This window comes from Neolamprologus multifasciatus, chromosome 17, assembly GCF_963576455.1.
Source record: "Neolamprologus multifasciatus chromosome 17, fNeoMul1.2, whole genome shotgun sequence".
NCBI classification, from domain to species: Eukaryota; Metazoa; Chordata; class Actinopteri; order Cichliformes; family Cichlidae; genus Neolamprologus; species Neolamprologus multifasciatus.
The window spans coordinates 25,935,790-25,958,604 of NC_140455.1; the positions used below are offsets into that span (position 1 = coordinate 25,935,790).

Consider the following 22,815-nt stretch of genomic DNA (forward strand, 5'->3'; position numbering starts at 1 on the left):
GTTTCCTCCTATAAATCCTTCCTTTCTCAAGGTGACCTCCTTAGTGTCAATCCTACACTTGATGGGATTCACATGAACTGAAGCTCTTTCCTCTCAGCAGTGCTACAATTTTCTCTTGACTGTTTCTAAAAGAGATGTGATTAGCTAGACTGTTGAAAAAAACCCTAATGGACTGATGCATGATGTTCTCTACTGTGTGGTCATTTTTAATGAATTTGTCCCTGACTGAGGATGCACCAGCGTGAGTAACACAAGATGTTCCCAAATGACTTGATGAAGAGTGATGCAGGTGTGGTGCATGCCTTTCAACACTGGAAACTACATCTGAGAAATATGTTAGTAGATAGATAAGAGGATCAGCATGTGAGGGACTTTTTATTTTTATGTATTTATTTTTACCCCTGAGTATCCATCCTGCATGGTTCACCTTAACCATGGGCATTGTATTGTAGTTAAAATTATGATTTTTATAAGAATCATAGGTTGTTAAAACAAACTCTATTGGGGTGCAATTAAAATAATTAAGGTAGTCATCACAGTGATGGTGGCACAGTCCTTTATTTAAACTAACTAAATACTAACCTTTTAAATACAGAGAAAAGAGAAATAATAAAATAATGTTTTAATATTGTACATTAAATAATTCGCACTAAGTTTAAATTTCATTTTTTAAAACTAAAAGTGTGCTGGGAGTATGTAGTCTCGTATCTTACGTTTGTAACGTGACCCGGATGTGTACGTTTCAAATTAAATTTGTTGTATACGACTGAAAAACAGGCTCCTGCCAAACAGGCAGAATGACCATAAATTTAACTTCTCACTCTGATTTTTAAGCCTTCACAATACATTTTAGTTTTATACATAACCATTAAATAATCTTGCTTCAGAAAATGTAAATAAGCATTGTCCACAACCTGACTGGATTCTAACTTAATTGCTTAATTGTGTGATGTACCACACCTGTTGTTTCTCCAGTTCCATTAGCAGTGAGCTACTGAGAAAGATTGCAAACAAGGAGTAAATCAAATGGTAAAAATGCTACGAATTAATTCGCGAATAAGTCGTCATGAAACCTTAACCTAACTTTAAATGCTTTTTAAATGGCGTACTTGTCGGTTTTTTTTAGCTCGCATTGGCTGATGTCAATGCACTAGCTATAAGCTAACGTCACTCCTACCAAAATAAAAGCTTGCTGTAACTGCATGTTGTGTCATGGAACAATCATTCACTGCAAGTTAGAAATGTTTTGTACGTTTTCGCAGAACAGAGGTCAGTTCAGTATTATGTAAGCGATTGTCACGAATATTTGCCTTTTTTTGTATTTATTTATAATTGTTACGTGACTGGCAGTGTCATACTTCCTTTGCCACCTTGCAAACATTTCCTTCCTAGTCAGGATATATAAATTTCAGGTATGTTAACAGACTTGGCAGTAAAGGGTCAGCATTATGGAAAACATAAAGGAAATGTACTATTTACTCTAGCCATACGTGCTACCTTTGTGTTATTGTAAAGCTTTGCATTACTCAATGACTAGTATTATACTGTATGTATGGTCATATAGGTTTGTTGTACATTTAAAGATGCAATATCGTGGGAGAGCAACATGGTACCATAGTAAATTGTTTCCATGGCCTTGAATTTGTTTTTAGAACTATGGTATGTGGACTTTCAACAGGCCTAAAATTGGTTTGCAGGTATGTTTTTCTACCCTAGGCTGGCCTCAGATGTAGTACATGGCAATTGAAAACCTCAATTCTGATGTTCATATTGAAACAACACAATGAATTGGGAAGCCTGTAGTGCTTGCTGTGGTCTGTGAAGCTAATTTATATATATATATTTGCAGTTTTCATATAATCATTATGAAATGCATAGCTTTTTCCTCTTGAACTTTTGTTTTTCTTTCGAATTCCTTGAGTTTCCTGTGTGTGAACAGGATAACCAGTTGGTGGTACATGTGTTAAGCAGGTGTTTTCCTAGCTCAGAATGAGCCTTTGGGGAGTGACTACCCATGTAAGCACAATTGGTTTGCATGTAGTTAAGACAAACACTCAGTGTTACTTTAACTAACACTGTTTGTTTTATTTATTTTTAAGTTTTTAGCCATTTGCTAAACAAAACTGAATTAAAGCCTGGGTAAATTAAAAGCCAAATTAGAAAAATATCAAAGTCCTGGTAATTTTCCTTTCATGAAAGGATGAAACAATATTACATCAGCAGAACACTGATATGGGTTGATATCAACCTAGTTGACTGTGTTTGGCATATTATACGGCCGTTTATTGATAGCAGGGTCACATCAATTTTGCACTCGATGTTAATGTGATGAGCTGTACAACTTTAAAATGGTTCAGTTGTTTTTATGATTTTCTTTGTGGAGTAAATGACACATTGTTATTGTTACTGTAAACAACAGTTTTGGCTCAGAAATTGTGTTCCCGTGACTTAACAGTGTTTTCGATTCACTGGTGTTACTCGAGAATTCACTTCATAACTGAACCTAGAATGATAGATTGAGCTTATTAAATATAAACATTTACATGTAAATCCCAAAGCCTATAATTAATCAAGGAAATGAGAGCTTGTCCTTAGTGCTCTGAAGAAACCCCAACAGATTGTGTTTAACCAACGTGGTGAATTAGGTGTTAAACCATCAGATTTATGCTTATAATGTTAAACCTCTATAAACCCATTTTATATGGTACTTGTAATTCTGTCACACGTAATATTTCCTAGTCTCCTAATTCCCACAGTGACACTCTATGTACATTAAATGGATATTAACAGATAAAAGTTTCTCACCCATTTAGACAGGCCATATTAGAGCTGCAAGATGAAAACACCAGTTGGCTAACTGCAATTTTTTTTTCTCACCTCACCCCATTACCTCAGTCAATATCTAATCATCCTCTTCCTCCTCCTGATGTTTCTATTGATTCTCCAGACAAGTTTTACCATGCTCCTTAGCATGTGTATTAATGATCTACTGCTTTCTTTCTTTGTCTGTTTCACATGAAAACATCTGCCGTGCTGCTGGGTCAAAGGCACTTTGAAAGGGGTAAGTATTCGTGTGTGTGTGTATGCCAGCGTGTGGGAGAGTGTACAGTTCAAAGGGGCTTAAATATCGAGCAGAATTTGGTGAAAACGTGAGAGGAGTGAGGCCAGCAGTGCAAAAGTGCCAGAAATTGTAGCGTATTCTACAAATCTAGACCCCTGGGTGTCTGATCAAAATAAGGAAGAAAGCTATTTGCTACAACCAGATTGCCAAATTGTAGTTGCTTCACTGCAGCCGCTGCCCTAAAGGACAGAAAACGGGGGTGGTTGTACTGCGCCACAGCACACTGCACTAACTGCTGATGCCATCTGCTGGCCAAAGAGATAAACTACAGATGCAGGGTTCAGTCACATTCATCAGATCAAACGCCTGTCTGCAGGCTTGTCTAGCTTTTCTGTGCAATTATAATCCGTTCCTTGTTAACTCTGCTTTTTGGAGCTCAAGAATCATCAATCAAATTTATGTGCTCACAACTTAAAGTGCACAGCCGTTTCTGCAGGATTAAACAAACAGATTTGTCTAACATGATGCTAATAAGACCTGGTGCGTCTGTGTAGTTCAGAATTGTACTTAATTATCTGTGCTAGTGGCAAATAAAACCACCACAGTGAAGGCTGTATTCAGTCTGAAATGAGTGTTTAAAATATCCAGTAAATGAAATGCAATTCGCTTGAAGAGTATTATGAAATGATGTCTGCTCTTTCTGTAATTCCAGATCTAATCCCAGTAGCTGCATTTATGAATGAATGAGCTCTATCATGCCTCGGTATTTTTTGCCTCTTTGGAATTTAAATGTATGCAAAGATCAAAGCCACCCTTCGGGAGGCAGAGGTGGTGCAATAAGCAGAAACCCCTAGACTATTTTCGCAGAAGTCCCCCTTCTACTGTAACTCTCTTGCAGCCTTCTTTACATAGTACAACAAGATGCTACTGCAAACTGCCACCAGGGGGCAGAAGTGCTCAGGAATGTTTTTTCCTTCCTTCTCTCTTTTTCCTAATCACTCTCTCTTCAGTCTCTTCAGACTGCGCATGCATATGCATGTGCGTGCAGTTTCACTCTGATCACAAATCCACATTACGCTTGAATGTAGCTCTCAAGTGACTTCACAAGGTCACGACCTCCACAGTTCTCCCCCTACTGATGGCTCCATTGCTGCGCTGCATTATCAAGGTTCAGCTACATCACCCATCTCTTTGCAGCCGCACGTGTACCAACTTCCTATTTCTACCAGATTGTTAATGGCTGTTCTTATTAATTTCACAGGGAGGCGATCAAACAAAGTCTTATCTGGGTGGAGCAGCAGATGTCTGGTGTAACCTTTGCAATATTTTCAAATGGACACTTAGCAGGCATACTGCAACCTTGTTGTTGAGAGGGAGAGTGAAATCATGGGTGCGTAGGGTTGGGGTTTTATGCCAGCACAATCAAGCAAACAAGAAAAGAGTGTATTAGATGCAGAGAGAGTATAAAATTGAGTGAGAGAGGGTGGGCAGATATCAAAGAGGCCTTTGTTCCAGTCTCTCCCAGTAGCTGTATAAGGATCACAGCCAGAGAGCAAGTGGACCTTGAGGACCTTGAGAGGGGGAATTGAATGCTTACGGTGCAGAACTCTATCTTCAAGGCTCTTTGCCCTCAACTTTTTCATTTTTTATCATTAATTATTTCTCGCTAATTGCCAGGATTAAAAAAAGAGGGCGCGAGAAAGGGCATTCTGGGTCTCTGGAGCCTCACACTATGAGTCTGTGAGCGTGCCGGTGTGTGGCGTATACACCTCTGACTCACATATAAAGAAAAATAAGAAGAAGCACAAATTGGACATTCTTGGTCAGCAATGTAGTTACAGTTGATAGTGCTTCTTGACCTATGAAACTGTTTCTATTAAATATAAGATATTTGCCATGTCCTTGCACAGCATTTAACACTGAATGTGAGGTTATATTTTTCTTTGCCGGTTCTGTTATGTCCAGCAAACTTTAAAAGCATATAGTGAAGATTTGTCCTTTTCCATCTGATTTCATTTTACAGGTTAGTCAAGTTGTTTACAGCCTCATGAAATGCAGAGCTGAATGTTTACTTTTCCCTCACATTTTTGCAGTTTCGCAACAGCTAAAATAGGAATGCGAAACCTTTCCTGTTGATCCCAAGATAACACCTTTATTTATGCTCCCATAAAAAGGATAATTCAAATAAGTAACATTTTTTAAAAATTATTTTTATGACTATTTTCTCCTTTTAAAAACTGCTTTTAAAGGTTGTTAAATTGTATTTTCTTTGACCAAAAGTGTATTTGGGATTTTTATATCTGGCAGGAATAATTCCCTCTTATTTTCAGTACAGTAGAAGGTCTCACTTAAAAACACACGCTTTGCCTATTCCATTACAGAGAATTTTAGTTTTTTTTTTCTTTTTTGTCCATGTTGGTAATGGATTTAAAAATGCACTTTCTTTTGTTTGTTTGCTTGCTTTTACATGATAGTAAAAAATCTGAGGCACGTGTTTTTTGAGGTACAGCAGTAACATTTGCAAAACAGGTTCTCAGAAAGTTAGCAAACTCACAAACATAAAGATGCAAATTTCACAGCACTGGGGGGTAAAAAAGCTTCTACTGGTATTATTACTTTTGTTACAGACAGGATTTAAGGGATGCAAGTTCTCCTCCCCCTCCCCTTTTCTTTGGACAGAAGGCTGGGATGTATTTAGCTGAATCATGCTCGGCCTAATGAGTTCTTAATGTTCTTGGGCAAGAAAGACATTTTGTTGGATTTTGATGGACTTATGAGCAGAAAGCTGTTTGAAATGGCAGACAAATCGCACACTCATTGGCAAGATCAAAGCAAGCAGTAGATCTTTATCCGAAAAGCAATGTTTTTCCAGCTTCTATAAAATAACACGGCAGGATAGGGTTTTTTTCTGTCCAATCACCACACAGCAAGGGGAGTTTTCTGACACATATAGAAGGCAATAAATGTAAGATAATTCCTGAACCTTTGACTTCTGTAATGAGTAGATCTGGTATTGTCCCTGTGCCCCTTGTATCCTTAGAAGAAAGGCTTGGTTTCATGAATACAAAGTCAGTCTGAGTCACCATACCCTTTGAAGTATTTCTGCTCTAATATATAGATATATATCGACACTGATGATAATGTATAACAGTATGGAAATGAGGAGAATCTGATCTGACATGTATGCAGGACTTTAGACCAACGTGTTTCAAAGAGCTCTGTACCATTATCTTTAAAAATGAAGAAATATCCTTTGGAGGAAGGTGCATTGAAGCTGTTCCGGTGCAACGTTGAGACACAACACCTGACGTATTTCATGGTTGTAATTCAATTAACTGACCACCTGTCTGTTTCACAGTGTGTTCTTTGTGATAATGAAAGCCATCAATAACCTAATGGCTCACCAGCTTCTTTCGCAGTGTGAAATCATAGATTGCACTGTGCATCTTTGATAATCTACATTAAATTAGCTTACTCTGACCTATTACTGTGCCCTTCTGAGGGCCGAAGCACTCAGAGGCTGAACCTGCCACTTGCTAGCAACAGTCATTACTAGTATTGAGGAACTTTCTTAGGCTTAGCTGAAAATGCATTACATTACAGCCTTCATTTGTGCCCTTTTTCCTCGTAGCTGGACTTTAAGGAGTCTTTCTCCCTCCAACAAGGCCAGTGAAAATGGTAGCATTTATGTCAATTTCTTGGATCTTTTTGACACTGTAAATCATTTCTCCATACCACAAAGCTCAGGCCGGCATATCAGCTGTGCCAGCTGGGATGGAATGGAATGGAGCAAAAGAAATGTTTGACCATAGCTTGGCTTCAGACCAAGAATCCGCAGTTTGCCATTTTAATTTTGATCCCAGACTGGCCAAAAAAGAAACAGCCCAACAGAGAATATCCTGTAGCACCATTTTTATTTTTATTTATTTTTTGTTAAACAGTACTTTATGCAAACGGGTTATAATGTCTTGGCCATGTTTCCTATCTTTGTTCTTAGCTTAACATTTTAACAGAGTTGTAGTTGACAGCAATTTACATGGTTTGTATTGTCAAAAAAATAGTCTAACAGACAACCAGATCATGAATAAATCTTTGGCTGCACTGTAAAACCATTTTTAAGGCAGATTTTGATTTGTGACCCAAGCATTTTAGAGTTAAGCTGAACTTCCAGACACAGCATGCAGTCACATAGTATTTATTGGCTTAATTATTTGGGTCACACCTGTGTAAAAGGAGCACAGCACACAGGTGAAAAAACAGCAAGGCTTCACAAAGACGAATGAAACATAATGAAACGAAACATAATCAAATGTGATATCATCATTATTATTGTAAACATAAAGCTATTTTTTTTTTTTTAATTAAAATGTATTTGGGACCTAATAGGTATATTTTGATAAACGCTACGTCCAGATGAGCAGAATCAACCTTTTGGAGAGCCTTTTGATAATGTTGACATTTTGCAGTAGCTTGTTGCATGTTGCACATTGGTGTGGTCATCCAATGCAGGAAGTTGCTTTTACTTCATAAACAAAGTTTATACTGTGCAAGAGATTTCAAGCAAAGAATGTGAAAACTCACCTGCAATTTATGCTTATTGAACAGATGTATGGGAAACAAATCTTAAAAATGGCTTTTCATCTGTGAAGGTGATGCGCATGTGTTTATTAGCTTGGTAAAACTCTATATTTTCTACTTCTTCATGACCTCTTGTACCTGTGTGTAAGAGGCTGTGTGTGTGTTTGTGTGTGCTCAGCCCTTCCTTTAGGCAAACACTGACAAAGAGAGCACAGAAGAGAATGATAGAGAGGAGAAGCCCCTTTTGCAACGACAATTACACCAAAATCAAGTTTTCCGCTCTACTAATCTCGCTCCCGTCTTCTCAAGTACAGATTAAAAAAAAGTCTTAAAACTTAAAAAAAGCCAGGGTTCTTAATAATTTAGATGCATTTCCAAGTCCGTATCTGGTTTAGGGACCATCCCTGTATTAAACTCAGTTAGTTGCACTGGTGCACCCCAAAATTTTCTCATTCCGATATCAGTTTTCAGTCGCGTATCCAAATAAAATGCTTCCACTCTGGAGCCCTGTCTATTTGAGCTGCCTCACTACACGGCATAAGGGCGCAAAGCCAATTTGAAACAGAACCTACTTTTTCATTAATGTAAAGCTTGTTCTCATGGTATCACCATTTATCATACTAAGATTGAGATCACCTTGCATAATATTCATCTTCCAGTAAGCTGGGCTTTATTTCTCATCAATTGGAAATAACTTCTCTTGTTGACAGCACAGTGCAGCACATCCATCTGGCACTGGACCAGGTCCTGTGGCTTCTGTGATTTTTGTAGTGATGGATGAACCTGCCTTGTTGCTTCTTGTTGTGCCGTACAGTTCACCTGATGCCTTCAATGTATGTTCCAGTTCAGTGCCACCAATAAAACCGCTTGAGCTTGAGCAGCAGAAATGCTAATGTGATTTGACTGGCACCTGCTGACAGTCACTAATGTCACAGTTTGCCACCATAGTTAATTGGTTACATTAGCTTTGGCCACTGACATACAGTAGCGTAAAACATCTTGCATACTTTGAGGCAGAAAATAGTTGGAGCAGTTCACAAAGTAAAGTTGAGTTAATCTTACATTCACTGTGGGATATGTGGAGGGAGATTTGGAGCTTTTCTCTTTCACGGTTAATTTCTGCATTTTTAAGGTCAGTAGCTCTGCATACAGTTTGTTTTAATACTAATGTTGGCAGGGCACTGAAGCGCAGGTGTAAAATTAACCCCCACCTGGTTTTAGAAGGTTTGTGACTTTTAGTTGTCATGTTAACCCTCCCATCTCTTTCTCTTTGTGTCTTTGTCTCTACAGCTTCTTTTTGCCTGCTCTTCCAACAGCGTGCTGACATTTTAGCATTAGTGGCTCTGTCAGAGTGTGAAAGAATCAACCCTTGCCGTCCCCCCATAACACCCCAGGATAGAACTCTGTCTGCGAGGTATGTGTGTTTTGTGATTTCTCTGCACCAAACAACGTTGTTTTTCATTCAGTCCTGTAACCTGCTGTGTGGCACTGGGAATGAAAGCACCGTGTACACTTTCAGCTCCTCTAAATCCACTCAAGATGACTCTGTAACAAGAGTGTCAAAGTTCAGATCAGACAATATTCTTGCTCGGTCTTTTCACAAAACCACTGTGCTGTCCAATTGCATCACTTTGCAGCCATCCGTGCTCCATCACCCAGCCTAGTCCCTGCCTAAAATCCTTTGCTAGACCAAGGTCTAAGGCGTTGTAGGTCATATGCAGAACACAGGGTGCTGGCTGCTTATAGCACAGAGCATTCATTATGCAATTCGTATATGGAACAAACAGAGTTCAAATTATGAGTACCCAGATGGACTACCTGAGGGCAAAAAAAGGGTCCCTATTTATGTAATCTTACAGTGCGGTAGATAAAATTCGGTTTGTGTGAGGACATTTTCATGTTAGATTAGAGGGTAATGTATCTGTGTCAGGTATGATAAAATTAGCGTGTTTTTGTTTGAGTGTTAGATAGGAAAGAGTATAATGTGTTTCGGCGCATGGCCTAGCCTGCCTGGTGTGCTTAGTGTCAGGATACAGTGTGACTGCATAGAGTAGGCTGACATGGCTGGGCATGCCCTGTGCACCCCCACAGGGCTTTTTGGAAAGTGCACATCTCAACAAAATGTCACTTTAACTACTGTGAGCCACCGTAAACACAAGCAAGTGCTCTTTGTGCTTTGCACTCCTTCCCTCTCTTGTCCTTTTCCACTCATTCTCTCATTCCCATTTTGAACACACCTAAATCATCCTCTTGAGGAAAAGAGGCGACTCAGAATGCCAAACGATATGTTCCGCACCTGACTGTCACCACTCCTGTACCGTACACAGTATATGCAGATGTGTGTTGGAGATATGACCATGAAAGAATATGTCCACATGTGTCAGTGACATTTGTGCATGAGTGAAATTTTGCAACCTTGTTATACATTAATAAGCAAAAAGGCTATATTGCCTCAGTTCAACAACTCAAATGCTATATGCATAGTTATGCAATTTTAATAATAAGCATTTCACAAGCTGCAAAAGAGGCTCCAGGGGCCAAATGGGGAGATGAGGGAAAAGTTACTTAGTCCCTGAAAATAATTTGACGGTAGTTATTACAGGCTTATTGCTGTGGATGACATCTATTTCTCTGGCTTCTGACAGCACATCATCCTGACTTTCCTATAATAGCTTTGGTTGGCAGATCAGGACTGGTGAGAATAAATTAGAAATGATTCCTAGAGCTCAGTATTAGGAGCTTTTTTAAAATAGTGACACTTTCATGGAAAAAAAAAGGGCCATGTAATCACTCAGGCTAGACTTTGATTAAGCGGCAAAGTGAGCTGGTAAAAGTGTGGATGTCATGGTAACGGAGCTTATGTGGTTTTGACAGTTCATCCTCCATGTCTTTTCCTAATTCCAGTCTTTACTCATCCTTCCTGTTATGCCACACCCCTTTCATGTTACTTCATATTCCTCTGTGTTCCCGTGTCATTTCTGCCTATCCCCTTGCCATTATCACATTCCTTGATTTTGCAATCTATTTTGCAGTCTTCTTCAACATTTAAGTAAATATTTAAGAAGGCCTTTTACCATGGCCACCAAAAAGTGTAGCTCCTTGGAAGTAATATATAAAGAAATTAGCAGTGGCTTAAGACTTTTGCATGGAGGTGTATACTTGATGGGTAATGCAAATATCTAATCAGCCAATCGCATGGCAGCAACTCAGCACTTTTGGGGATGTAGACATGGTCAAGATGACCAGGTGAAGTTTAAACTAGGAATCAGAATCTGGAAGAAAGATGATCTATAAAGACTCTGAATAAAACACGGTTGTTGGCATGAGACTGGCAGGTCTTAGTGCTTCAGAAACTACTGATCTACTGCTATTTTCTGCACATCCATCTCCTAGGGTTTATAGAGGATGGTCCAAAAAGAGAAACTATCAAGTGAGCACCAGTTTTCTGGGTGAAAATAGCTTGTTGATGTCAGCGATCAGAGGAAAATGGCCAGACTGCTTTGAACTGGTAGGAGCAATAACTAAAATAACAGCTCATTACAACCAGGGCATGCAGAAGAAAATCTGTGAGCACACAGTACACATTGAAGCTTGAAGCAAATGGACTGTAGCAGCAGCAGAAGACTGCATCAGGTACTCCTGTCAGTTAAAAACTGTACTGGCTACAATTTACACTGGCCCACCAAAACTGGACAGTAAAACTATTGAAAACATTAACATGGTAGAGTCATAATTTGGCATTAACATCATAAAAGCATGGAGCCATTCTGCCTTGTATGAACAGTTTAGGCAGGTGTTGGCACATTTCGACTCTCTTGGGCACCGTAGTACCAACTGAGCATTATTTAAATGGCATGCCCTATCTGACTATTGCTGCTGTCCATCCCTTTAACACCACAGTATATTCATCTTCTGATGGCTGCTTCCAGCAGGATAACACACCATGTAACAAAGCTCAAATCATCTCAAACTGGTTATTGTAGATGACAGTGAGTTTCCTGCATTGGCCTCCACACTCACCAGATCTGATATGAAGAGCACTTTGGGATGTGGTGGAACATAGACTGATATCATGGAAGAACAACCAGCAAATTGTCAGCATCTGTGTGATGCTATCATTGTCAATATGGACCAAAATCTCTGAGGAATGATTTCAGCACCTTTTCAAATCTTTGCCATGAAAAATTAAAGCAGTTCTGAAAACAAAAGGTCGTCTAACATGCTAGCAAGGTTTATCTAATGAAGTGGCCAGAGAGTTTGTATCTACTCAGAATACAATTTTCTCTATGACATGTTTTTTCTTTCACATTGTAACCTATCATTCAGTGATAATAGGGGGAAAAATAAATTATCACTCAAGTTTCCTGTAATTACAATTCTGTTTCCCTCTTCAGCAGATGTGAAAACAAACCCTGCGAATACATCTTCGTTGTGAAGCCCAAACTACTTCAAGTTAGAATGAAAATGTTTGCAGAGGAATAACAACAAACAAGTGCATTTAGTGGCTGCAATACACAAAGATGAAAAAATAGATCTAGTAAGCTAAAAAGAAGTAAATCAGTTTATTTCTGTTTGCTGACTTAAAACCTGTTGTGAAGAATGAGAATCACTGACAGCATAAGAGAGATGCACATTTACACGTATTTACATGAGAACAAATAAATGTAAAGTATGTATATAATACATAAATATTTGAAAGGCAGTTAGTTGATTTAATGCTATGTTTGTCTGCTCTGCTATGTTGCTATGTTTCTTTAATGCTATGAATGTTTATCTGAGAGTTATGTGATAGAAGGCACCTAACTCTAAACATACAACTCGCTTTCTCATATAGTTGTAAGCAAGTAGGATATTATATAAGATCATATAAAGACATGCACATTTTAATGAATACCCTCTTTGGTTAAGATTTGGCTAGAGGGAAACTATAAATAATGGATGGATGAATAGCCATAGTGTTAAACCTTCGCTATCTCAGCAGAAAAATACCTGTAGAAATTCTGAGTCTGATAAGAAAATATGTATTCAGGGTCACACAGGAGCAGAGTGCTTTGATGTGGTTGAGATATTGAGTTGTTAAAAAGCAAAGTTCTATATTTCTTTATTGAAGAGCTGATACATGTGATGGTATGGTGGGGCTGATGGAGCACACTTTAACTGTTCCCAGTAGATATACTGAACTGTGGTAGTGTGAAGTGTGTTCAAGGGCGTATTGGCTGCTGTCAGAGTGCTTAACATTTTTTTACCAGCTTTGGCTCAGAGCGTGCGAGTGAAATGATAATCTTTGCTTGAAGTGATTGATCGCTTGTTTTTAAAATTCAAATCGGCCTTTAGTGTTGCCTTTAAGCATTACTATCTCCTCTTTCCATGTGTCTGTGTACAGTGCAGAAGTTTGCAAGTGAGTGAGATGACTTCATATGGCTTTATCCTCTGTGTGTGTGTGTGTGTGTGTGTGTGTGTGTATACGTGTGTATATATTGATCATATTGTTCTAAATGATATAAAATGAGAGAGAGGGAGAGAGAAATAGAGAAGCCATTAATCTACTGGTGTGCTTTTGGAAGAGGTCTAACAATGTGTGCTCGTCTTGACTTGATATCTGTGTATGAGGGATGCCTGTGACCTCCAAGCATAAATTCTCGTGCGTGACAGTGTTTGATCTTTTATCGCTAAAACACAAAGATTGAATAGGACTCTACGTGCGGCCCATGAGGAGATTAGCTCAGAGCCCAGAACTTATTGATCAAGATTACATTCGCAGTGCAGACTTGCAGTAACTAACAAACCACATTCATTAGTTGATGCATTTAAATTTTAATTGCTCAACACCCACAAAACTAATGTGGGTCACAAGAGCACACACACACAGACTGTATATAATCAAACATCAGCCTTTATGGGACATACATTAAAACACACTTATTATCACTGTGGCTTCACACATGTGCCACCACACTTTATCACACTTTTATTATTCTTCTCCCAGCTTCATTTGCATTCATGCTCTCTCCCCTTTTCTTCCTTACTATATTTTAATTTTTTTTCCTCTTTTTCTCTTTGAATCTCTGTCATTTGTAATGCCGTAGAGCTGTTATTTAATGAATTAGAAAATAGACAGTAATCATAATTTCTGTATGATCAACACACCCCAGCGATGATGCTATAGCAAAAGGAGGCATTTCCACTGCCTCTATCTCTTCTGTGTGTCTCTTTTCTTCTCTCTCTCCCGAACTCACTTACTAATGATCGATGTGTCCTAATGTTTCAGACTTGCCTAAGTCTCTCTTATCTCTACTATGCAAACAAAATTACACACAGTAGTAGGGCCGTAGTAAGAGAGGAGACAGTTAATTTTCTTTTAGCCGCAGGCAGGCATCTGGAACCAGCATGGAGAAACATGTAGCGAGAAAAGAAAAAAAAAGAGAGAGAGAGAATGAGAAGAAGTTCGAAGGGATAGAGATGGTGAGAGAAAACAGCTGGTGAGGTCTAGCAGTGCTGTGTTTGCAGAAAACATAGGCAGCTGGTGACCCAGAAACATCCTCGCCTCTTCCCAACACCCAAGCACTGCTGCAATCACCGCAGTGAAAGGGAGAGAGTGACTACACATCCAACCTCCACTCGTAAGATAGCGGTTAATTAGCCAACCATAATGAAACTGAAAATAAACAGAAAGAACGGCCAAAAAACACAGAGTTAAACTTGCAGAATGCTTATGCAACTTCTTACCTCTGTTCCAGCACCCACAAAATAAATAAATAAAAATGATGCCCAATGTGAGGCAGTGAAAAAAAACTACGTGGATCTTTCCCCCTTGAGTTGTTTATTCATTGTACTATTTTATTTATGCATGCATTTTTAAATAAAAACAATTCAAGATGGGTTTTTTTTTTGTCTCTTTATTATGCTGCTTAATTGCAAAATCAGAGGTAAACAGAAGGATAAATTGTATATCTGAGCCTGTGAGGGATTTACGTAGCATCTCAGCGCCAGAAGATTATATGCCCAGATTGTTTACTTTGCTACTTATGCTTTATCTCTTTTAAAAACAACCTAAGGTAAATGTAGACGATATGATTAGTTTAAAAAAAAAAAAAAGCCATACTTAATGCGGTGCTGTGCGAGCATTTAAAATTTGTTGGCTTCGCTTCACTTTTAAGTCTGCGTTTGGGGTAAATCTGCATTAGCGTGTGCACTGATTATGTTATTAGTGCAAATTTGGATGATGATATTGGCCAGTGTACAGCAAACAATTACTTGCCTGATTGCCTGGCCCAAAACAGCATTAGTTGAAGCTTTTGATTTCTTGAATAATCAACACAAATGAAGAGGCTAAGTAGTTAATTCGAAGCTGTATTGCATGATTTAATAAGGTTTTCATAGATCCCCTATGGATTTGCTTACAGTCGAGCTCCTATAATGAATAATGTTTTGCAATCTTTCCCTGTTTAGTCACAGTCAGACATCATAGCAATTCAACTTTTATCTGCAGAGTTTTATTCCATTTCTTATTAATGAATCATAGCCAAAGACTCTGTTAAGCTTTATAAATCTTAAGAGAAACTTTGACTTGATTCATTTTCTATGAAAGCACACATTCGATTTAGCAATTAGATTGCCTTGATGCCGGCTGGGATGCCTGCACACATAATAAGCTTCATGAATGTGGTTGAGAGGTGGGGATTATGATGACAGACCCTGACATTAAAAGCTTAGGTGCGATAAATGAGAAAATTCAATTGAGATATTTATTTATAATAAATAGCAGAAATTCACATCAATTTATATGCACACTTTCACACATAGCCACTAGTGTATCTATTACCATGGCAACACTCTCCAGAAGCAAATTTGCAAATGTCCTCTCTCTCCCCCCTCTCCTCCCTTTTCTTCAACTCTTCATCTGTTTCTTCTTCTGACACTGTTATTCTTTTGCATTTGTCTCTCAGCTGTCTGCCATAGCCAGCGGTGAAGCTCAGCAGGTAGGCATACTGCGATACGCAGGTTAATAATAAAAGGCTGATAGGTGGGATTAAATTACTCTGCACATAAAAGAAGACGTACATACTTTATATACATGCACCTGCCTCGTTTTTTCCACACCATTTTTTTTAAACCTAATTTGTCCAGTCCTTGGTTTCCTCTTTCTCTGTCACGTCCTCTTACAAGTTTTCATCTTGAGGTCTTCAGCTACATTGGCCACGCTTCTTTGCTTCTCTTCTCCAGACTTCTTTGATGCATTTAATGCCATTGCTTTTTAAACCCTCGCTTCCTACATATTTGTCTCTTATAGCATCTTTTCTATACAGGCAATATCTCTCCCCTACAAAGACAAGTATCTTTCTCTGTTATTCTTTTTTGTATGCTCTTCTTTTCTCACTCCCTCTGTGTAGGAGGAGCGCACTCTTTTTAGCTGAAGTCCTTATCAAGTGTGACTCACAATTCAACTATTTCTACAGTGAAGCTTGTCCTCTAGAGTCTTGTTCTTTTTCTCTGACTTCGTACATATTTTATCTCTTTTCGGCATTCCTTCCAATTTTCTTGTCCTGGCTTTTATGCTTCCTAATCTTACCTCTCTTATTATCTCCCCTAGTCGTCTTTTTTTTTTCTAAAAACTCCCTCGCTCTTTGTTACACCGCCGTCCCTTTCTACTCTCCTCGCAAGTTCTGTAAACATAAACATAAACATTTTGGGTGTCTGTTATCAGAGATATCCGGGGCAAGTCTGTCACCAGAATCATTTCAATGCTAATTTCTCTGATAAATAAATTCCCTCTGACAAACACAGTCCTCACTTCAGAGGATTGGACCCGCTCGTTTTTTATCCTTGCCTCCCTCTTTTCCCAGAGCAGGGGTATCAGGGATCTGAAGCCAGCCGTGTTCAGTGAACACACATGGGCACGTGTACACACAGGCACACACACTTTTTATTCCAGAGCAAACATACAAATATTGTAGGCATACACGATCAAGCATATACTCTACATGAAACGAATTTTGACACCAATGGAGGCATACACACTCAATAATAAATGCAAGTCAAAATATATGCTATATGATATATATGACTGTAATTACTAATTTATAGTCTTCATTTAAAAGCACATATTGGAAAGAGTTGCATCTTTACTTTACGTGTGCTTAGGACAGAGTAGAGGGATTCCAGGGGAATCCTCTGCAATGCAGTATTGTTGTGGGGAGTGAGCTCCTATATCCCTCAGATGCAAATTCATATAGATATCTAGATATAGCGCACTTATATATTCCTACTGCAGAAGCAATGCTCTTCCTGTATCACAGAGATCCAAGGCACAGAAAGAGCCCCAGTGTTTGTGTATGTGTGTGTGTTTGTTTCTCCCTGTGCCACTTCATCTGTGTTCCCTGTGTTCTTCCTTGTGTTGCCCATGTTCTAAATGCTGTCTTCAACAGCCCTGGTTTGTACTTTTGGTTTTTCAAACCTTTTTTTGTTGAGCTTCTTTTCAAGGTTTTGCCAGCAACTCCATGTTTTAGTGATTAACGCTCGCCTTTTTTGTTCTGCTCACCACACTCGTGTGTCCTGTGTTTGGTGCATTGTTTTTGAACTCTAAGCTACAACATCAAAAACAAGAATAATGTGTTATGGCAAACCAAGAAAAGATTTGTGAGAAGCAAAGGAGGAACCTAGCCATTATAACTGTTGATGACTAACTGCAGTATTGCAGTAATTACTTCTTTTATATTAATGCTATGTTGGGTACAAAAGTCTTAAATGAATTTGTACACCACTTCTTCTTTTTACTTTGCTTTATAAGGACTCTACAGTAATTTATAAAAGCTCTGGTGATATGTGTTGTGTCTTGTCATCATCATAACTTCAGGCCATTACCTGAAGGAACAGCTATACACCAAGCACATACACGCTTTGAACTTCTTCTTTGAACTTCATCATGATCAGTTGCTCTCACTCCCTCATACGTACTGTTTATCTACCTTTGTCTCACCTCATGGCTATCTCTCCCCCCACCCTTTCTCTGCCTCTTACACAATGCCTCTTAGACTTTTTGTCTTGCCTGTCTCATTCTTTTCCCATCATTACTTCCCCTCTCTATACTTTTTGCCGTCTCTTGTCTGTCCATCTCCTTGCTTCCTTTTTCTCTCTCCTCCCTAGAGGGTCTGCCTTCAACACTGGGATCAGGGGGCAGGCACTCAATATCTTCCACCTTGTCATGCCGCGAGGAGGCCATCACCCTGGCTTTGTTGTGTTGACACATTGATTCTCTCTACCATGCTACATAGAATGTGGATAGCAGGTGTGTCTGTGTGTGCGTTTTCTTTTTGATAAGCATGTGTCTAGGTTTTTGATCTGTGTGATTACTAGCAACAATGGTGTGCCTGGTATCATTTTCACCTTGTGAGTCTTTCTGCCAGTCTGTCTGTATTTATGTGACATCTCGGGAAAATATAATCCCGGAGACATCTACAGTTGTTGGAACTACCACAAAGGCGGTGCAGGTGTTTATTTAGCCTTTTCCACACAAACTCAGGAGAAATTCATTCCAAAGTTGCCCTTTCATGCATGTAGCACACAGCAGGAGATAGTACCTCTTCAGAAACATTTTCACCAGTAATAGAAATGCTCTGTTTAGCTGGGATGACGGAGCTGCCTGGGTAGAGCGTGCAGTAGAGAGGCATGACACCCACTCGATCACTGTGAATTCATTGGACGATTATCTATTCTATCTATTTTCACATCGGGTACCTCTCAACCTTTGCACTAGAGGGCTTGCAGGTTAAAGACTTATTCTCACATGAATCTCCGATGGGTTATATAGAGAAAGTTCAGGGCTGAGGTCCATTTTTAAAATCCAACCCCATCAGTCTGCCTGACAGATTTTTGTCGACAATATCATCACAACTGTATAAGACGTGGCTCGGAGACGGTGCGGTCTGAGAAATGAATGTTAATGAGTGCATGAGTATTCAAGATATGCCCCAGTGAACAACAACAGTCTTCACAGGCAGTTTATATGGTAAAGGAAAAATCTCTCAATATTTGAGGTGGAACCCCAATGACCAACTGTCCTTTATGTGCTTGGCGACTCCCTTTTAATAGAAAGAGTCATCTGGCAGAACTAGGCCCAGTTAGTGGCAGCCAACTGCACAACCAGTTGTGGGAGAGAGAAGACAGAAAAGAGGAGCGCAGAGAGCCCACAAACAGCAGTAATAATCTAGTAATGACTGCTAAGTAGTCAAGGTCGAGCATGCAGAGCAGCTGGTGCGATCTTGTTGCAAGATGGTCTGTAGTTTGTTTTGATGCCTGCCTGGCGAGAAGCAGTTTTAACTTCTGTAAGGACAGTGGATATTTTTCAAAGATAAAACTTGAAATCTAACAGTCAGTTTGTGTGTTTCACTGCTCACCCCTGCAGTCAACTTGCTGACCCTTCTCTATCCACAGCTGGTATTGTTTTGCATCGCCATGTAGTACATTTGTAATAGAAAAGTGTTATATAATGAATATCCTCCAAATAAATATATTTCTTCAAATGTTTGCAAATCTGTGATTTAAAAAAAGAAATTATGTGAAATGCTTGATGTGGTTTTGTGCCATGGTGTTTCAGAGAAGGTAGCAGTTGGTCATTCAGTCACAGTTTGCCTCCATCATGATAAATGCTGTTTATGATATATGCATTCAGAAAGCACTTTATTACAGAGACCTCCTCAGGTATTGTATAATCCAATATAGTTAGAAGGTTAGACATTTTCAGTCCTTGAGTTTGTATTAAAAGTGATTAATGTTATTTATGTTTATTATTGAGGTTTTAAGAGCAGGTTAGGGTTGTTGTAGTAGGTGTAGGTGGTAGAAACAATACAGGACTGTGTTCCTATTGTTTTGCTTACTTATGGATGTCAGTAGGACAGGCAAAATATATTCAAAGTCACTTTTCTATTTAATTCTAATGTTGAATTTTCACTTAGTGATGACATGACTTGAAAATATAATTCCTTTGATTTCGCTTATTTTATTGGTGTCATAAAAAAGGCAAGCGGAATTCTTGTTTTTTGGCTCAGTCTTTATTTTTGCATTGTGTACTAGGCTCTGGGCACCTAGTACACAAGAATGCGGGCAACTTACAGTTCCGTACTTATCCAAACACCTCCAATCACACCTCACCTCATTGGTTTTAGGAGTTACAGTGTTCCAGGTAAACATTTTTTCATATCAATAATTTAAGAATAGCAGGTGTTTTTAAACACAGTGCTTTGTAAATAGCATTTGTAAAATGGCACCCTGAATGCTGACAGCACCTGTACATTTGTAGCAATAGTAAATCATCACACACTTGGAGGCCTTTGCCAGTTTTCCTTATAAATTCATATAATTATTCAGTTATCGCACTTGTGGGAGCAGCGTAATTCGTCTTTGTGAGTGAACCTACATTTCTAGTTAGTCAGACTTCAGTGTGTGCTTGTGTGTAACTTTCAATGGCTTTGACCAGGGTATCTGTTTTTTTGCTGCCACTGTCTGCAGCTCCAGAATGTTAATTTAGGATACTGTCTGTGAGGGGAGCTCCGCTGGGAGCTTTGGGCTGCTAGCAAATAAATAGAGTATGTCTGGACTTACGTGACACAGCAACAATTCCCCGACCCGCTCCAACCCCAAGCTATAACCCCTAATCCGTTACTGACCCTCCGAGAATGCCAGAAAACTTGTCTGTTCAGTTCTTGAATCTACACTCCCATCTTGGATCAGACCTCAGGGATCTGCAGTCTGAACAGGAAAGACTAGATAAGGCTGGAGAATGGAGGCTGCTTTCACTTGCAAAATGTCCCTGTTCACAGAATTGGACTAAGAGTATAAACATATAACATTTTGATAGAAAGGGTAAAGGTGAGAAACTAGCTGAGAGAAAGAGAAAAATGGATGGGCTGTGGCGGAAATAATCAATGTCTTTGAATGCATCTGTGGGTGAGATGAGTTAGTAAAGTGTGTGCACAATGGACATGAAGGCCACAGAGTCAATACACACTGGCTGTGCTAAAGCCAGTTGTGTGAACATTGACAGAACAAACTGCGTTGTCCCTTCCTGCTGAAAGCACACTAGAGAGTAGAGCGTGGGCTAAACTCTGTGAACTTTATCACTTCTCACAGGTTTGCAGTTTGCTGTGCAGCTCTTGAAAAGGGTATATCTTGCCCCTCTTTTCAAACATGCAATTTAATGAAAAAGGAGGAATGCACTGCAGAAAGTAATGATGAGAAGAAGCAATGTGTGAAGAAAATTTATTTCTGACAAAATCTGAAGTTAATAGACTGCTGTTCACATATTAAAATTGTGTTGACTGCTATTCAGAAGGAAGAGTATTCAGTTTACATCCAGTACAGGGCTTCAAGTACCAAAAACACATTTTTTGTGCTTTTGGTACTTGAATAAGTTAGCAAAGGTAAATAATTTCAAAGCGGTACCAGCATCAAATAAGCCCAATTCAGTTCCACAGCTGGGATACTGTGTAAAATGTTCATAAGAACCGAATGCAATGATTTGAAAATCTCATGAACCCAGATTCTATTTAGGTTGGGTAGGCGCTGAAAAAAGTGTTACTCAGAAGATACTGCTGGAGGAGCATTTTGTGAGTAATTAGATTAACTGCCAAGATGTCATCAACGTCATTAGGTACAAAACAAGCATTTTGGAGAGTTGAGATTCTTAAATGTACAGATGGCAGAGGATCACCAACCTACAAGAAAACAAAAAAAACCCAAAAACCCAGCATCTATAAATTGTTCCTCAATGTAAAATTTTGACTTCACCATCTACAGTGCACAATATCAAAATATTCACAGAATCTGGAGACATTTCTGTGTCAAGGGTGAAAGTTAGCATTCCTCGGTCCTAAGACATTATTGCATAAAACAGAAATAATTCTGCTATTTGAAATTGATGCATAGAGTCAGAAACACTTCCAGAAATCATTATCTATTAACACAGTTCACTGTACCATCCACAAATGCAGGTTAAAGCTCTATAATGCATGGAAATCCAGAACATGATCAGGAAACATTGTCAAATCCTGTTGGCCAAAGTCCATTTTAAATAAACTTTGACTATTTGTCTGACCACAGTCTGTGTTTTGTCAGACTGTGGTTGAAATCTTAAAATCTTTTAGAAAACATGGACACTTGGTCCTTTGGACTAAAGAGGACAGGGAGCATCCAACATGTTATGATTATTACAGTGGGTGCCTTAGTTCCTACAGTATAGAATAAACAGCTTGCACATCTGGAAAGGCACCATCAATGCTTGAAACAGGTTTTAGAGCAACATATGCTCCCTTCCAAATGACAATTTCTTTTCAGGGAAAACCATGCTTTCAGATTCTTAGAGTCCAAATACAGATGTGGCAACCTGCAGTCCAGACCTTTCGTGAATTGAAAACATTTTTATGAAAGACCCAGGACCGTTGAACAGCTGGTGTCAGACAATATTGCTCTCCCAAAATTCCAGTGACTGTACGCAGTTCCCAGACATTTATGGGCTGTTGTTAAAATAAAAGGTGATGTTACACAATAGGAAATATGGCCCAGTTCCAACTCTTCTATGATTTGTTGTTGGGAGCAAATGCTTGGTACATTTTCTCAGTTTAAATTTCGGTTTGAGATTTGCAAAAATTTGCATTCTGTTATTATTTACATTTTATATGGCATCCTAAAAAATTTGGGGACTGTTCACAACTGTTTCACAAAGAAAATATTGCTCATCTTTACCCAGTACCATTCATAACTGGAAAAACTGAAAAGTTAGAAAGAAAATTTGAGTGGTTTTAATTTTTCATATGTGATGCAATCCTACTCTGCCTGCTTGTGCAAATATAATGACAGATTTATATTCAGGGATACATACACACCAACATTCACCCACTGCCAAACACCTGCCCTGTCTTTACTCAAGGTCGTTTCAGCTCTTTCGGTATTCTCCCCCTCACTCTTTTTTCCCTTTTTAATTTTTTAATCAACTGGAATTAATTTAGATATCACTTTAGATTACTTTCCTTAGCCACAAAAGCTTTGAAGGTGGTCAGACCTCCATCTCGCCCTAGTCTTATTTTTTTTCCCGTCATTTCTTCCGACATGATTGGTTTTAAAGTGAAGCTTTACTGACACATTTTCAAGGTTGAAGTTGATGTTTGTGCTTTGTTTGGATTTTG

At 38.9% G+C, this 22,815-nt stretch overlaps 1 long non-coding RNA gene across 1 annotated transcript in view; it reads left to right on the forward strand.

Annotated features, from left to right (window-relative positions):
• The first annotated feature begins 607 nt into the window (after nt 1-607).
• The window catches only part of LOC146499507 (uncharacterized), a 90,193-nt gene continuing 67,985 nt past the window's right edge, over nt 608-22,815 (forward strand). The window contains exons 1-3 of the long non-coding RNA XR_014870134.1: nt 608-1,029; nt 3,048-3,061; nt 8,930-9,053. This is a non-coding gene — a long non-coding RNA (uncharacterized LOC146499507). The remainder of the gene's footprint in view (nt 1,030-3,047; nt 3,062-8,929; nt 9,054-22,815) is intronic.